Source organism: Acinonyx jubatus, chromosome D3 (assembly GCF_027475565.1).
Source record: "Acinonyx jubatus isolate Ajub_Pintada_27869175 chromosome D3, VMU_Ajub_asm_v1.0, whole genome shotgun sequence".
NCBI lineage: Eukaryota > Metazoa > Chordata > Mammalia > Carnivora > Felidae > Acinonyx > Acinonyx jubatus.
Genome location: NC_069392.1, coordinates 19883547 through 19899676, shown reverse-complemented (window position 1 = coordinate 19899676; position 16130 = coordinate 19883547). Strand labels below are relative to the sequence as shown.

At 42.5% G+C, this 16130-nt stretch overlaps 3 protein-coding genes, 1 long non-coding RNA gene and 1 gene segment (V, D, J or C); 4 read left to right on the top strand and 1 right to left on the bottom strand.

The window, feature by feature from the left end:
- The window catches only part of LOC106988627 (immunoglobulin lambda-1 light chain-like), a 308524-nt gene that overhangs the window by 44967 nt on the left and 247427 nt on the right, over nucleotides 1–16130 (top strand). The window lies entirely within an intron of this gene.
- LOC128312485 (immunoglobulin lambda-1 light chain-like) overlaps nucleotides 1–16130 on the top strand; it is a 442895-nt gene that overhangs the window by 202665 nt on the left and 224100 nt on the right. The window lies entirely within an intron of this gene.
- Nucleotides 1–16130, top strand: part of LOC106988621 (immunoglobulin lambda-1 light chain-like) — a 505411-nt gene that overhangs the window by 278610 nt on the left and 210671 nt on the right. The gene's annotated exons all lie outside the window — the stretch shown is intronic.
- LOC106988734 (immunoglobulin lambda variable 5-39-like) overlaps nucleotides 1–16130 on the top strand; it is a 603934-nt gene that overhangs the window by 391242 nt on the left and 196562 nt on the right.
- Nucleotides 1–16130, bottom strand: part of LOC113595120 (uncharacterized) — a 251930-nt gene that overhangs the window by 52956 nt on the left and 182844 nt on the right. For 2 of the 3 annotated variants that reach the window (XR_008291857.1, XR_008291856.1), the window contains one exon: nucleotides 2229–2318. The exons of the other annotated variant lie outside the window; for it this stretch is intronic. This is a non-coding gene — a long non-coding RNA (uncharacterized LOC113595120). The remainder of the gene's footprint in view (nucleotides 1–2228; nucleotides 2319–16130) is intronic. 3 annotated transcript variants of the gene reach the window in all.

Sequence of the window (16130 nt, the reverse complement as noted above, 5' to 3'; positions counted from 1 at the left end):
GGATGGAACTTTGGGACATGGCCCCCCTGAGCTTGACCAGAACTAAGGGCCAGGACAAGGCTGACCATTGCTGTGCCACTTACCATGGCAGTGGGTGTGTCTTCAGTGACTCAAGGTGACACAGAAGGATGGGGATGGGACACAAACCCTCCTACCATGGCCTGGCTCTCACTCTCACCTGTCCTCTGAGCAGCTGCTGGTCAGGACTTAGGATCGGGTAGGTGTCCTCCCTGGTCCTGGCGCAGGCCCTGCACTGTGGGCGACTCTAGCAGTTCTCTGTCCTCTGGTCTATGTTTATCCTACTGAACAGTGGCAGAGTGGGGGGCTAGTATGACTATGGGAGCTGGAGTCAGGATTTACAGTAGGTGATAAAGATTTAGGATGTCATTATACATCACACGGGCCCCAGATGTAATCACATGTCACTTAGGAGGGGAGACAGCTGTCTCAGCACAGTCCTGCAGGAATTCCTCTTCCCTTGGGTACAGACAGCCTGAATGGGCCACAGGGCAGCGTCTCCTTTGGTTCCTGGATAAGGTGTCCACACATCATCAAGGGCTGCCTGACGCCTCTTGAAAAGGGGACCAGGCCCCTCCTGCCCCAGGCCCTTCCTTCCTTAGATTTTACAGAAACCGTGAAGGAAGTGCAGACCATTGTGGGTCCCACCTGGGGTCTTTCTCCTGGTGCCATGTCCTCCCGCTGTCCCAATCCCATCACCTGCACCAGGCAGGCCTCACCTTTAGCTCAGACCTGACGCACATGGCCTCACACCCATGCCCACGCTGACCCTGCATGGAGGTTGTGCCTGTATTTGGGCCTCGCCTGTCACTCGGAAAGGAAAGATGAATGAATAAGCTGAATTTCTCTTCATGATTCTTTGATGTATGGTTTTGAAATTGATTTTTAGAGCCATTGTATGAGGAATTAATAAAGAATTAATAAGGAAAAACAGAAGCTTCTGCAATTTCCCCTCTGGCTTGAATCAGAGCATTACCTTCATGGCAATGGGAGACATAGGTTAAAAAATAATTTTCTCCTCACCAAAGTATGGCATGTACAATTAGAATCTTTATCAAAAATTTACTTATTGACATGATGAACTACAAAGAATATGTTTAGTGGGAATCCCTGTGACCAAAATAATATGTCCAGGGATTTATCAGGTTAAAGGATCATGAAAAGTCCCTCTAGAGAATAATAATCTGGAGATTCTCACTTCACCCATTTTCATCACATGACAATGAATGGGCTGGCATCTCCCTGGTCCTCAGGGGGCCCATGGTCAACTTTAGCAGTGCCCCCTCCACAACCGGTAGCTGGCAGAAGCGAGAAGAAGAAGCTGTCTCCTTCAGGACCTGGAACATTCTGACTGAGGTTGTCCCACATCCCCTCTCAGCCTGGGCGGCCTTCTTCACCTGGTGCAGGTGACTGTTGCTGCCTTGCGCCTGCCAGCCCCTGCTCCTCTCTCTGCCTCTCAGGGACTGGGGACCTGCATGCCTCTCCGAATCTCCCTTTCCTGTCAGGTGTACCTCTCCCTCATGCTCCTGCTCAGCTCAGCCAGTCTGTGGAGCGTTGAGGAAAGCAGGGACAGGTCATCCGTGGGGGACGAGACAGGAGACCAGGACCAGAGCCACAAGTAGCATCCTAGTCTCCCTGTGGCTTTAGGTGGTAAGGGGGAATGGGAGGGTAACAATCACTTCCCTGAGTGGCCTCAGCCCCCAGGTGAACTGGGGAGTTCCCCGGGGCTGAGCACAACTGTGACAAACCTGTCCCTACTTCAGCAGCTTCCTCCTGCAGGCCCCTTAGTGTGCCAAGTGGCTGCCAAGAGTAACTGACTTAGTACCTGGAAATTGCCTCTTACTGCACCTGACCACAGGTGTTGTTGAACAAGTGAATCTCACAGACAAAATGACAGACGAAGATTCTAAGGATAAAGTCCCACATTCTAATGACATGCCAACTTTGGGACCATTTGGGTCTGGCAGAGCCAGAGGAGACGTGAAGCAGAAGGAGGAAGGTAATGAGGCCACAGGAACACCTTTCCCTGAATCACGTGTTGTCTGTGTGTCTTAGAGGACCCGACCCAGCCCCATAGCCAGGCACCTGAAAGACCACGGTGGGAGCCAAGGACTGATTCCAACACACTTGTGTGAGATAGTTGTCATGTGGCCTGACCCCAAGAAGGTGACTGATCCCAGAAACTGGAAGCCAAGGCTGTTTCTTTTTACCTGATAGCTGATTGCAGGATGCTGGAGGCTACCGTCTTCCTCTTCAGTCACATGTTCTGATCTCACCACTGGTTTGTCAATTAGGAGTTCCTGAAGTGGAGGGACTTTACATAATTTCGAACACTCATTGACTCAAGGCCCCTGGAAGGGCCTGGACCCAACAGTGCTCTTTGTTTGGGTCACAGGAGGCAGAGCTCTTTGTTTCCCCACCATGGCCTGGACCCCTCTCCTGCCCCCCTGCCTCACTCTTTGCACAAGTGCTGCCCCTGGGCCCTGCCCACATGCTCAGTCCCCACAGGATCTGAGCTAGGTCTGCCCCAAAACCTGAGCACAGTCCCAGCACAGCCTCAGTACTGGGACCTAGGGAATGAATCCTTGGACCTCACAACAACCTATTCTGCTCTGTCTTTTCAGGCTCTGTGGCCTGCAGTGGGCTGACTCAGCCACCCTCAGTGTCCGTGGGCTTGGGACATATAGCAACAATCATTTGCCCTGGAGATGTACTATCAGGGAGATATCCATTGTTGTTCCAGAAGAACCCAGGCCAATCTCTCATGCTGGTCCTTTATAATGATAGTCGTCTAGCATTCTATCAAACTTTCCAATGAGGAAGTAGGAAAATAGGAGCCAAAATAAGTGAAAGAAAGAGAGAGAGAGGGAGAGAGAGAGAGAGAGAGAGAGGGAAAGGAAGGAAGGAAGGAAGGGGAAAGAAAGAAAGAAAGAAAGAAAGAAAGAAAGAAAGAAAGAAAGAAAGAAAGAAGAGATGAGGGGTATGGCACCTGGATGGCTCAGTTGGTTGGGCGACAGACTCTGGCTCGGGTCATGATCTCAGGGTTTGTGAGTTCGAGCCCCGTATCGGGCTCTGTGCTGACAGCTCAGAGCCTGGAGGCTGCTTGGGATTCTGTGTCTCATTCTCTCTCTGCCCTTCCCCGACTTGTGCTCTGTCTCTCTGTCTCTCAAAAATAAATGTTAAAAAAAATTTTTAAAAAAGATGAGGGGAGGGGACGGGAGGAAAGAAGGGAAGGGGAGGGGAGGGGAAAGGAGGGGAGAAGGGAAGGGATGGGAAGGGAAGGGAAGGGAAAGAAGAGAAGAGAAGAGAGAAGAGGGGAGAAAAGACATCAATCCAAACTGACCCTGAAATTCCATTGATGATAAGAATTCACAGGAAGAATGAAAAATACATTTTCATAACTATAGTTCATTTGTACATGAACATCCATCAGCATGATAGATCGTTCTCCATATCCTCACTTGCCATCTGAAGATGTCTTTAGGTCTAAAATGAGTCTTTTTTTTTTTAACGTTTATTTATTTTTGAGACAGAGAGAGACAGAGCATGAATGGGGGAGGGTCAGAGAGAGGGAGACACAGAATCTGAAACAGGCTCCAGGCTCTGAGCTGTCAGCACAGAGCCCGATGTGGGGCTCGAACTCACGGACCGCGAGATCATGACCTGAGCTGAAGTCGGCCGCTTAACTGACTGGGCCACCCAGGTGCCCCTAAAATGAGTCTTTTGAAGGCAGCATAGAGATGAGTCTTGAGTTTTTTTGTTTTTTGTTTTGTTTGTTTGTTTAATGCATTCTGTTACCCTATGTCTTTTGATTGGGGCATTTTGTCCATTTAAATTCTGGGTGATTACTGATTGACATGAATTTCATGCCATTGTGTTACCTGTAAAGTTGATGTTTCTGGTGATGTTCTCTTTTCCTTTCTAGTCTTTGTTGCTTTTGGTCTTGTTTTACCCACTCAAAGAGTCCCCTTAACTATTTCTTGCAGGGCTGGTTTAGTGTCATGAACTCCTTTAGTTTTTGTTTGGGAAACTCTTTATTTCTCCTTCTATTCTGAATGACAGCCTTGCTTGATAAAGTATTCTTGGCTGAGTATTTTTCCCATTCAGCACGTTGAATAGATTTTGGCACTCCCTTCTGGCCTGCCAGATTTCTGTGGACAGATCTACTGCAAATCTGATTTGTCTTCTCTTGTAGGATAAGGACTTTTTTTCCCTTGCGGTTTTCAGGATTCCATCGTTTTCTGGTTTTTGTTTGTTTGTTTGTTGTTTTTGTTTTGTTTTGTTTTGTCAATTTGATTCTGATGCCTCTGGGTGATGGCCAGCTTTTGTTGAATATAATGGGAATTCTCTGTGCTTATAAATGTTGATGTCTGTTTCCTTCCTCTGATTAGGGAGGTTTTAAGCTATGATTTGCTTAAGTAAACCATCTGCTTCTTTATCTTTCTTTTCTGGGATTCCTATGAAACGAATGTTATTAGGCTTTAAGGAGTCATTGAGGTCAATAAGTCTACATTCATGATACAATAATTTTCATACCCACTTATATTCAGAATATTATTTCCCATAATTTTATCTACTATATCCTCTGCTTCATCCATCCTCATTGTCATTGCATCCATATCAGTTTCAGTATTTTTTATTTCAGACTGACTACTTCTTTAATCTCTGCAGTAAGGGATTCTCTAGTGTCTTCTATGCTTTTCTCAAACACAGCTAGGATCCTTATGACTACTGTTTTCAATTCTGGTTCAGGGGCTCCTGCGTGGTTCAGGCAGTTAAGTGTCTGACTTCAGCCAAAGTCATGATCTCACAGCTTGTGGTTTCAAGTCCTGCGACGGGCTCTGTGCTGATGGTTCAGAGCCTGGAGCCTGCTTCAGATTTGGTGTCTCAATCTCCCTCTGTCCCTCCCGTGCTCTCTCTCTCTCTCTCTCTCTGTCAAAAACAAGTAAACATTTAAAAAAAATAAAATAAAATAAATTCTGGCTCAAACATCTTACTAGTTTCTGTATTGGTTAAATCCCTGCTGTGACTTCTTCCTGTTCTTTCTTTTGCGGTGAATTCCTCTTGTGTCCTTTTGTCTGATTCACTGTTTTGTGTTTGTGTGTGAGTGTTAAGAAAGCCTGTTTTATTCTTGCTCCTGGGAGTAATGGCTATCTTAAGAAGAGGTCCAGATGGACTTAACAGATATATTCAGAACATTCCACCCTAAAGCAGCAGAATATACATTCTTCTCCAGTGCACATGGAACGTTCTCCAGAATAGACCATATACTGGGACAAAAATCAGCCCTAAGTAAGAACAAAAAAATTGAGATCTACCGTGCATATTTTCAGACCACAACGCTATGAAATTCAAAATCAACCACAAGAAAAAATTTGGGAAGGTAACAAATACTTGGAGACTGAAGAACATCCTACTAAAGAATGAATGGGTTAACTAAGAAGTTAAAGAGGAAATTAAAAAGTATATGGAAGTCAATGAAAACGATAACACCACAACCCAAAACCTCTGGGATGCAGGAAAGGGGGTCATAAGAGGAAAGTATATAGTAATCCGGGCCTTCCTAAAGAAGGAAGAAAGATCTCAGATACACAACCTAACCTTACCCCTTAAGGAGCTGGAAAAAGAACAGCAAATAAAACCCAAAACCAGCAGAAGACAGGAAATAATAAATATCAGAACAGAAATTAATGCTATTGAAACCAAAAAAACAAAACAACAACAACAACAACAAAAAAAAACCCCAGTAGAACACATCAATGAAACCAGAGGCTGGTTCTTTGAAAGAAGTCACAAACTGATAAACCACTAGCCAGTTGATTAAGAAGAAAAAGGAAAGGACCCAAATGAATCAAGAATGAAAGAGGAGAGATTACAGCCAACACAACAGAAATAAAAACAATCATAAGAGAATATTATGAGCAATTATATGCCAATAAAATGGGCAATCTGGAAGAAATGGACAACTTCCTAGAAACATATACACTACCAAAACGGAAACAGGAAGAAATAGAAAAGTTGAACAGACCCATAACCAGTAAGGAAATCAAATTAGCAATCAAAAATCTGCCAAAAAACAAGAGTCCAGGGCCAGATGGCTTTCCAGGGGAATTCTACCAAACATTTAAGGAAGAGTTAACACCTATTCTCTTGAAACTGTTCCAAAACATAGAAATGGAAGGAAAACTTCCAAACTCTTTCTATGAAGCCAGCATTACCTGGATTCCAAAACCAGACAGAGACCCCACTAAAAAGGAGGACTATAGACCAATTTCCCTGATGAACATGGATGCAAAAATCCTCAACAAGATATTAGCCAACTGGATCCAACAATACATTAAAAAAATTATTCATCACGACCAAGTGGGATTTACACCTGGGGTGCAGGGCTGGTTCAATATCCACAAAACAATTAACGTGATTCATCACATCAATAAAAGAAAGGACAAGAACCATATGATCCTCTCAATAGATGCAGAGAAAGCATTTGACAAATTACAGCATCCTTTCTGGATAAAAACCCTCAAGAAAGTAGGGATAGAAGGATCATACCTCAAGATCATAAAAGCCATATAAGAACAACCCAATGCTAATATCCTCCTCAATGGGGAAAAACTGAACGCTTTCCCCCTGAGGTCAGGAACAAGACAGGGATGTCCACTCTCGCCACTGCTATTCAACATAATATTAGCCTCAGGAATCAGACCACACAAAGAAACAAAATGCATCCAAATCACCCAGGAGGAGGTCAAACTTTCACTCTTCGCAGAGGACATGATACTCTATATGGAAAACCCAAAAGATTCCACCAAAAAACTGCTAGAACTGATTCATGAATTCAGCAAAGTTGCAGGATATAAAATCAATGCACAGAAATCGGTTGCATTCCTATACACCAACAATGAAGCGACAGAAACAGAAATCAAGGAATCGATCCCTTTTACAGTTGCACAAAAAACCATAAAATACCTAGGAATAAATCTAACTAAAGAGGTGAAAAATCTATAAACTGAAAACTATAGAAAGCTTATGAAAGAAATTGAAGAAGACACAAAAACTGGGAAAAGATTCCATGCTCCTGGATAGGAAGAATAAATATTGTTAAAATGTCGATACTACCCAAAGCAATCTACATATTCAATGCAATCCCTATCAAAGTAACACCAGCATTCTTCACAGAGCTAGAACAAATAATCCTAAAATTTGTTTGGAAGTAGAAAAGACCCCGAATAGCCAAAGCAATCTTGAAAAAGAAAACCAAAGCAGGAGGCATCACAATCCCAGACTTCAAGCTACACTACAAAGCCGTAATCATCAAGACAGTATGGTACTGGCACAAGAACAGACACTCAGATCAATGGAACAGGAGAGAGAACCCAGAAATGGACCCACAAATGTATAGCCAACTAATCTTTGACAAAGCAGGAAAGAATATCCAATGGAATAAAGACAGTCTCTTCAGCAAGTGGTGCTGGGAAAACTGGACAGCGACATGCAGAAGAATGAACCTGGACCACTTTCTTATGCTATACACAGAAATAAACTCAAAATGGATGAAAGACTTCAATGTAAGACAGGAAGCCATCAAAGTCCTAGAGGAGAAAGCAGGCAATAACCTCTTTGATTTTGGCTGCAGCAACTTCTTACTCAACACGTCTCTGGAGGCAAGGGAAACAAAAGCAAAAATTAACTACTGGGACCTCATCAAAATAAAAAGCTTATGCACAGCGAAGGAAACAATCAGCAAAACTAAAAGGCAATAGACAGAATGGGAGAAGATATTTGCAAATGACATATCAGATAAAGGGTTAGTTACAAAATCTATAAAGAACTTATCAAACTCAACACCTAAAAAAACAAATAATCCAGTGAAGAAATGGGCAAAAGACATGAATAGAACACTTCTCCAAAGAAGACATCCAGATGGCCAACTGACCCATGAAAAAATGCTGCACATCACTCATCATCAGGGAAATACAAATCAAAACCACAATGAGATATCACCTTACACTTGTCAGAATGGCTAACATTAACAACTCAGACAACAACAGATGTTGGCGAGGATGCAGAGAAAGAGGATCTCTTTTGCATTGTTGGTGGGAATGCAAGCTGGTGCAGCCACTCTGGAAAACAGTATGGAGGTTCCTCAAAAAATTAGAAATAGAACTACACTACGACCCAGCAATTGCACTACTAGGCATTGATCCAAGGGATACAGGTGTGCTGTCTCGAAGGGATACATGCACCCTAATGTTTATAGCAGCACTATCAACAATAGCCAAAGTATGGAAAGAGCCCAAATGTCCCTCAATGGATGAATGGATAAAGAAGATGTGGTATGTATATACTCTCTGCTCCTGGCTCAGCATTTTCTCTGGGAGGTGTCCCAGAACACTTCTCTGCAAGGGCTGATCATGACATTGCTGCTATGCCATGCCAAGAAAACCTAGCTCAGATGGGAAAGTACCAAAAGGAATCCAGGCCAGAGACACATAAGCATTTCAAGCTGATATTAGTGTGGCCAGCGCCTTAGTGGTGTCTGTTTCCTCATGAATGAGCTTTTCACTTTCTTGAGGAAAAGAGACTGGAAAGAGGATGATCATCTGAGGGAGGTGGTCACAGGATTCAACATTCTTATCACACCCAGGTTGTCATCATGATACCACAGTGCCAACTCTACTTAGATTCCCCTGATCCCAAGAGATGTTTTTCATGCTCTTCCAAGACAAATCTAATCAGGGGAGGGGTAGGTAGAATGTGGTCTATTTGTCTCAGCACAGTAAGGAGAGGGGATCTGGAGATTTACCTGCTTATGTAGCAACTTCCACTCATTCTAACTTTTGCTTTCCTCACCCCCATCACCAGTTGAATATCATCAGGGAATAAAATTCCTAGGTTGATATTTTACTAGTAAGTGCATAGTTTTGAAGTCAAAGAGGTGTCTAGAAAGGGGTCGACATAGAATCAGGCAAAATGTGCCTTAATATAGTTTTCTTCATATTCGTTGTCCTTGGGATTTGTTCAGCATCTGGATCTACAGGTCTCCTTCTGTTTCTCTGTCTTCTTTTTGAGGATCACCTATGGTATGGATATTGGGACATTTGATGAGACTCCACACTTTACTGATAGTTATTGATCTTTAACATTTTTTTCCCTTTGTATTTTAGATTGTACATTTTCTTGCTATGACTTTGAGGTCACTAGTCTTTTATTTTCCAATCTGTAGTTAATTCTATATAGTATACTTTTTATTGGTGCTTCATTATATCTTTTATTTCTTGGCTGAGACGTGATGTCTCTCCACTAATTTACAGAGAATTTCTCCTTTCTTGTGTTAGTTTTTAAGTAGCTCATTTAAAGTCTTTGTGAGCAAATTCCAATGTTTCTTTCATACTGGGTTAAGCATCATCTTTCTCGCTGGTTGAACTTTTCATTTTTCTTCCTATAGTGGGTAATTTTGGCATCTATCCTGAATCTATTCAATGCTATTTTATGGAATTGTGATTCTAGTTCTAAATTCCAGGTGATGGTGGGTTGGTTTTGTTTGTTTTTGTTTTTTGTTTGTTTGTTTTACCAGATACTTTACCCAGTCATGTACAAGCTACTAGTTTCAAACAGTGTTCTGTTGAATGTGTTTTCTGTTTCAGTTCTGTTTACAAACACTTTGCTCTGCTATTTGCATCTTTCCTAAGTGGAAACAACGCAACGATCTTCACAGGTCATATCTGGGATTTTAGTGGAAGCCACTTCCTCAGTTATATTCCCCATGACATTCCATCCTTCTTCTATCAGACACTGCACAAGTGCAGCTCAGAGATGATCCAAGACTCAATAATTGACATCGTTGCTTTCCCAGGCCTCTCCCTCTTCAACATCTCCCCATCCCCAGTATTTCCAGTTCCGTAGATCTTACTTTTGGTCTTCTGGACAGAAACCTAGAACTTGGCTCATCTTCACTGCCATGCACTTCCCCTGACAGTGCTGACGTCTGGGCCAAGTTGCACGAGGACAGAGAGGATTGTCTCTTGTGCAAAATCCTAACATGAGAAAAATAAGTTCCCAAATACACCACTGTTATTTCTCTCACTACAAAAGCACTTTCTGCGGGAAGGGACATAGAGAAGGAGGAGAGTCAAATTTAAAGGAAAAGAAAAAGTGTGCAGCGCCTGGGTAGCTCAGTGAATTAAGCATCTGACTTTGGCTCTGGTCATGTTCTCAGTTTGTGAGTTCGAGCTCTACATCGAACTGTCTGCTGTCATCACAGAGCCTGCCTCGAACCCTCTACCTCCCCCTCTCTCTGACCCTCCCTGCTTGCATTCTCTCTATCTCTCTCAAAAATAAACACTAAAAAAATGAAGAAAAGAAAAGAAAAGAAAAAGTGGATATTCAATTTGCTTGAGCTTTAGAAGTCATCCTTGTCACATGTCAACCCAGAACAATGGTGTGTTCCTGGATCTCTTTCTGTCTTAAGCTGGTGACTGGTGCTGCCTCCCAGCTGCCTTGAGGAGAGGTTGAAGGATTCTGAAGGTAAAATAGAAAGGTCAGCACTGATCGTTACTGCAACATCAATGTCATTCTCAATCTGCCTTGTAGGATCTTTTTCTAGGGACTCAAATAGCTCCTGCATAGCTGCCCAAATAGCTGCATTCTTTCCAGGCTTAAAGCAGCATTCATTGGGGAATCATGGTGTCTTCCTACTATATCTTAAATGGAACCTGATCCTGATAACAGTACTTGCAATCTGGGTAATTTTATCTGTTTGAAACAGGCATTAGAAAAAAATGGAAAGTTGAAAAAGAATTTTAAAACCTTCATAAGAACGATATAGGAAGAAATATTTCTAAAATGCTACTGTTTCTTCAGTGTTCCAGGGTCACTGAGGTTGGTTTTATGGTGACTGTTGGGCAGAGTGAGGTGAAGGAAACAGAGTAATGCCAGAAAAATAAATCAAAGATAAAATGGAATGAGATCTGGATAATATAAAGCTTATAACAAATGACCCTCTGAAACATAGAAATGTCCCATTATCAAACCTGTACTTCCCTATTCTAATTCAGTTCTCCATAGATCATGTACCATTGACAGTGTAAATTTTATTCTTCATTTCTAGGTTGGGATCTTAGGCTGAAGAAGGGCAACTGGCATGTTAATGAGTGGAATGTACAGAATGTCCTGGCGCATGTTCTTTTTTCCTTCATGGGGTTCCCCCACATCTTCCATGTAGCATGCAAGCGAGTGACTGGGGCGACTGATAAGCTGGAAGGTTTCAATGTTGCACATACATCAGCACAAACAAAGAAGGGAGGGATGGTAACAAGCCTTCAGCTGGGGGAGACCTCACCACCAACCACCACTCACAACACATGGTCCACTGATGGGGGCAGGCAGTGACACGTTTCTAACAGTACAGAGATCCTCAGAAGTAGGTATCCAGCAGAGGGCACAGAAGCAAGGGCCCCAGGCCTGGGATACTCACAGAGACACAGTCATGTCATGAAAGAAATACACAAGGTCCTGGAGCTCATGACCATGAGGGCATAAGGATATCATTGTCTTCTGGACAAATCTGACAAAACGTTCAAGTTCTTAACTTCCAGAAAAAACATGTCAGAGTGTTTGAGTCTTTTCAGCTAAGCTCTGCTGCCCAAGGATACGGAAGTATGTAGAATGAAGGGTCATATCTGAGGGGCTGAGGAGAGGCAGGTGCAGGAAGCATATTAGCATAAAGGCCACTCTCTTCTCTGAGGCAGGGTGAGGAGATAATAGAGGCATGAGGGAGCCAGGCCCAGGATCAGAGTCTCAGAAGGAAGTGCTCTTGAGGCATCTCCACCATGGCCTGGACTCTGATCCTTCTCACCCTCCTTACTCAGGACACAGGTGAGGTCGCCAGGGAAGGGACCATGGGGACATCTGGGCTGATCCTTTCTCTCCTTCTCAGGATCATCGGAGTCTTTCAGCACTGCACTAATGAGTGTGCTTTACTTTTTTCAGGGTCCTGGGCCCAGTCTGCCCTGCCTCAGTCTCTCGCAGTGTCTGGGCTCTGGGCCAGATAATTACCATCTCTTGTTCTGGAAGCAACAATGACATTCAGGGTTATAAGGATGTCCCCTGGTACCAACAGCTCTCAGCCACATCCCCCAAACTCCTGTTTTATCATGTACATTCTCAGGCTTCAGGGATCCCTGATCGCTTCTCTGGCTCCAAGTCTGGCAACACGGCCTCCTTGACCATCTCTGGGCTCCGGGCTGAAGATGAGGCTGATTATCACTGCTCCTCATATGCTGGTAGTAGCATTTACACAGTGGTCCAACTTTATGGGGAAGTGAGACCAAAACCTTCCCTGTACTTACAGGCTCCCTCCATTCCCATCCAGAGGGACTTCATGCAGCATGGTCTTGAGAATTCAGGTCTGTCTGCTCTCCTTTCTTCGCAAGATAAAGTAAAATGAAACACACTCTGCTGAATTGTCTGGGAAATAAATGACAGAGCCTATTTGCTTCTGTGATGTGGTCCTAGAAATGACTCTTTCTAACTCTGCAAAGGCAGGAACTTCCAACCAGGAGGAGCCTGTGCAGTGCACTTCCTGCAATTCCCAGGGAATCCTCACTTTAAATGGCTCCATTTCACATACCAGTGCAGGCTGGCTCAGAATCAGTTTTCCAGAATTGGTGTTGTCTTAGTCAACCCAGTTTCCAACCTACTCGTTTTTGTTTTCTTCATGGCTTTTTTGAGTTATATATAGATACCATAAAACTCACTCATTTAAAACAATGGCCTTGAGTGCATTCTCCAAATTGTGAAACATCACCACCATCACATTTCAATTGTCCTCGGAAGAAACTCTATACCTATTGGCATTCATTTCCCATTTCCCACCAATTCACCCAGTCCCTAGCAATCAATCATCTACAATCTGTCTCCATAATTTTGCCTAGTCTGGACATTTCGTATAAATGGAGTTGCACAATATGGTATCTTTTGAGAATGACTTCTTTCACTCGGAATATTTTCAAGTTACATCCATGTTGTAGCATGTACTGGTATTTAGTTACTTTTACTGCCAGAATATATCCTAATGTATGGATAAATCACATTTAAAAATTGAAAAATAAGACATTTTTCAGTCCTTTCTGCCTTGTCCTAGTCAACATGAGCCTCCTTGGTGAGCCATTCTTCTGCATGTCAGTGACTGAAGTAATACCACCTGAGAAAAGATCTGAAGACATAGCTGAGGGAATGAGGATAAAGGGAAGGTGATTTTTCCAATGTCCCCTCATTTTTTACCCCACATCCAAGGAACCTGAACAGAGGAAAATGTGACTTGAGACTCTGTGATAGGTAGAATCTTCCCTTCCCTGAAACCAATGAGCCCCTGTCCTGGTAGCAGCCCTGCATGTGGACTGCCTGCTCCAAGGGTGGGCTTTTTCCAAAACAGCTCCTTTTTTCCACAAGGAAGAGCTATTGGCTGGGCATGTCCCCATTCCACAGGGGCCTCCCACATATTTGATTGGGTTGTAAACCCAATTTATGGCTGAAATGCCAACGATAAAAATTTCTAACAACACATATACATAAATAATGGCCAAGAATTCTTTGTGCATTGAACGAACCTAAGCATAATCCTCAGAACATAGGGTTAGGACCAAGTCTCTTCCCAGTTGAGCAGAACTTTCTATGTTTAGCACTGGAAGTACCATGTCCTGGCAATGACCTCATTCATGAGCAAACAGTGATGGATGTTCAGTTTAGAATAGATCTTAGTCTCTCCCATAATGTTCTTTTATGAATTATTTCCTAAATCTTCTCTATACCTTGTTTTCTTTCCCTGATACATGGTCAGTACTTTCATGCTTCAGACATCTAGACTGGAAGAGCAACACACCTTGAGTCCTAGCAGGGGTTCTAAGTGAACTGCAACATGGAATGTTCTAAGAAAGACACAGAATAACATCCTGAGTTACCACCTCATGTTTGTGTAAGAATGATCAGAGGCTGTGCCTGCCTGAAGGATATATGTCCTCATGAGGAAATCCTGCAGGACACGAAGGGGCCATTGCCTTGTTATTTTCTGTCTTGTTATCATCTGTTATGAGACTTGCTTTCTGACTCTAATTACATCAGCATGATTCTATTTTTTTAAGTTTATTGATTTATTTTGAGAGAGACAGACAGGATGAGTGGGGGAGGGGCAGAGAGACAGAGAGACAGACAGAGACAGAGAATCCCAAGCAGGCTATGCGTTGTTAGCATAGAGTGGGATGCAAAGCTCTAACTCACAAGCCTTGAGATCATGACCTGAGCCAAAACTAAGAGTCAGATGCTTAACCAACAGAGCCTACCAGGTACCCTGCGTGATTCTTTATAAAGTATTTACTAATGCATAGGAAGGCAGGTGTCATCATTCCCCATACTAGTGTGTCTCTTTTTAAGGTGATATTGATGGAGATTGAAATGGGGTTCATGAGCACACAGCTAAGAAAGAATTCTTGAGACATCTTTTGTGCAAAAAGGTGATTTTTATTAAAGCCTGGAGACAGGACTCATGGGCAGAAAGAGCTGTGGTTGCAAGTGTAGGGAGAGACTTATATATTTCGAGTTTGCAGAGGGAGAAGATGTATAGATAACATAAGTCCCCAAGAAATTTCTGGATCCTGAAAGCAGGGTCTCACAGGACTCTGAAGGTTTGGTGTTCTCAAGATAAGGTTGCTTTTAGTTTTTTTTTTAATTTACTTCTTTATTTTTAATTTAATTCCAAGTTAGCATATAGTGCTATAATGATTTCAGGAGTAGATTTCAGTTATTTATCCCCTATGTATAATACCCAGTGCTCCTCCAAACAAATGTCCTCCCTAATGTCCCTTACTCCTTTAGCCCATCACCCCACCCACAACCCCTCCAGCAACCCTCAGTTTCTTCCCTGTATTTAAGAGTCACTTATGTTTTGTCCCCCTCCTTGTTTTAATATTATTTTTGCCCTCCTTCCTTTATATTCATCTGTTTTGTATTTTCAATTTCTCATATGAGTGAAGCTGTATGATATTTGTCTTTCTCTGACTGGCTAATTTCACTGAGCATAACACTCTCTAGTTCCACCCACATAGTTGCAAGTGACAAGGTTTCATTCTTTTTGATTGCTGAGCAATACTCCAATGTGTGTGTATATGTATATGTATATGTATATGTATATGTATATGTATATATACATATACACACATATATACCATATTTTCTTCATCCATTCATCCATCTTTGGACATTTGGGCTCTATCCATACTTTGGCCATTGTTGATAACGCTGCTATAAACATTGGGGTACATGTACACGTTTGAAAGAGCACACCTGTATCCTTTGGATAAATACCTGGTAGTGCAATTGTCTGGGTCATATGGTAGTTGTAGTCTTAATTTTTTGAGGAATCTCGATACTGTTTTGGAGAGTGGCTGCACCAGTTGCATTCCCACCAGCAGCGCAAAAGAGATCCTCTTTCTCCACATCCTCACAAACCTAAGTTGTTGCCTAAGGGTAGCTTTCAGTTTTTGAAGAAGTGTGAGCCTTAAGGCATTAAGGCAGCCATAAACTCTTAGAGGAACGTTACATGCTGCAGGTCTCTGGTATATATCAGTGGGCTGCATGCTGTAAGGGATGGAATTTAAATTACATGCTTCTTGTCTTTGTTTCCCTCATCTGTATGACAATTTCCTTTGGAGAAAGTGGTTATTATGTTTATGCTAGGAAACATTACCAAGAAACAAAGAAGTTAGACATTGAGTAAACAGGATTGCTTCCAATATGACATTTCTAGAGCTACAAAGCCCTTTGTGTCTTGTGTATATGAATCTCAAAGCATAGGAAAAGCCTCTAGGGTTGTCTTAAGTAATGACTATATACATTTCAAAATTTTTATAAAAAGATGAGAAGATTGTTACTTTTAATAGAGGCAATGTGAAATACTTCAGGTGTTTCTATGGTCAAAATATCTACCAGTGTTTTTCTGTTCAGTACAATCAGGGAAATTAGGGCAAGAACATACATGTGTCCAAAGAATTTCTATGCTAAGTGCCACTCATTTTACATTGAATCTGTTCTGGTAATTTACTTTTTCTTTTCTTCTT